The sequence below is a fragment of the Nansenia antarctica genome (genome assembly GCF_963989245.1).
Source record: "Nansenia antarctica genome assembly, chromosome: 9".
Lineage (NCBI taxonomy): Eukaryota > Metazoa > Chordata > Actinopteri > Argentiniformes > Microstomatidae > Nansenia > Nansenia antarctica.
The window spans coordinates 45,776,752-45,778,509 of NC_137679.1; positions in this window are offsets into that span (position 1 = coordinate 45,776,752).

Sequence of the window (1,758 nt, forward strand, 5' to 3'; positions counted from 1 at the left end):
GGGAAACAGTACAGGGGGGTGGAGGGTAGTAGATGTCTCAGGAGGGACAGTACAGGGGGGTGGAGGGTAGTAGATGTCTCAGGAGGGACAGTACAGGGGGGTAGTAGATGTCTCAGGAGGGACAGTACAGGGGGGTAGTAGATGTCTCAGGAGGGACAGTACAGGGGGTAGTAGATGTCTCAGGAGGGACAGTACAGGGGGTAGTAGATGTCTCAGGAGGGACAGTACAGGGGGGTAGTAGATGTCTCAGGAGGGACAGTACAGGGGGTAGTAGATGTTTCAGGAGGGACAGTACAGGGGGGTAGTAGATGTCTCAGGAGGGACAGTACAGGGGGGTAGTAGATGTCTCAGGAGGGACAGTACAGGGGGTAGTAGATGTCTCAGGAGGGACAGTACAGGGGGGTAGTAGATGTCTCAGGAGGGACAGTACAGGGGGGTAGAGGGGTAGTAGATGTCTCAGGAGGGACAGTACAGGGGGGTAGAGGGTAGTAGATGTCTCAGGAGGGACAGTACAGAGGGTAGTAGATGTCTCAGGAGGGACAGTACAGGGGGTAGAGGGTAGTAGATGTCTCAGGAGGGACAGTACAGGGGGGTAGAGGGGTAGTAGATGTCTCAGGAGGGACAGTACAGGGGAGCCAGGGTAGTGAAGAGACGTGAGCGGGCGGCCAGCAGAGAAGTAGGACAGGTGGATCAACGTCACGTCTCTCCCTCTCCTTCCTGTCCAGGGAAGATGCCCATATATGGCCGTGTACTGTCCCCCTGCCCCTCCTGGTGGAGAGATACAGTACTACACCACCACCTGACTGTGTTAGACCAGAGCCTTTCCTTCACTGTAACCCTAACCAACACTAACACCTAACCCTAACACTAACACTACACCTAACCCTAACCCTAACACTACACCTAACACCTAACCCTAACACTAACCCTAACCCACCTAACCCTAACACTAACCCTAACACCTAACCCACCTAACCCTAACACTAACCCTAACCCACCTAACCCTAACACTAACCCTAACACTAACACTACACCTACACATAACACTAAGGCCCAATCCCGATTCTCTTTTTTACCACTTCGGCTCGTTTTGGAGTCACTCGTTTTGGAGTCACTCGTTTTGGAGCCAGAGCCGTAGTGGTTCCCCGGGGGAAATGGGACAACCCTTCATGGGACAACCCTAATACGTCATCCGTAGTGTAATGAATGGGTTAATTCATAGTCAGGACAGCGCATGCGCCTAAGAGAGAGTTCATGATATACCAGAAGGTGACTGACAGGTGTCAAACCGAAGTAAACTGGTTATACCTTTGGTTTTTGGGGGGTTTTTTTATTTGTTTTTTCAGATTTTATCCCTTTTTCACCCAATTTGGTAGCCAATTGAACCCAACCTAGCATCCAATTATCCCTGCCTATTGCGAAGGATCCGCCGCGCGACCCCGTGGCCGGCAGTCCCAGAAGAGGCCGCCAGGCAGACTAGCTGACTGGCTCCTCGAGCCCAGCACTGTTATTCCGGCACCCAGGGGGTGGTGTTGCGCGACGGATCCTTGTCCGGAAATACTCCTATACCGCCCTCGGGAGCGGCCGCCCAATATGCCGCTCCCCGTGTGTGCCCCAGCCATATCCGGATCTGCCGAGCGGTTATACCTTTGTTGAACCCAGACTCAAGTGTCTTATTATTCTATGTCCAAGTGACATTACACGTAGTATCGTAGAAAAGCATTGACGCTCGCGATTCATTCACAACTTGAATGAACT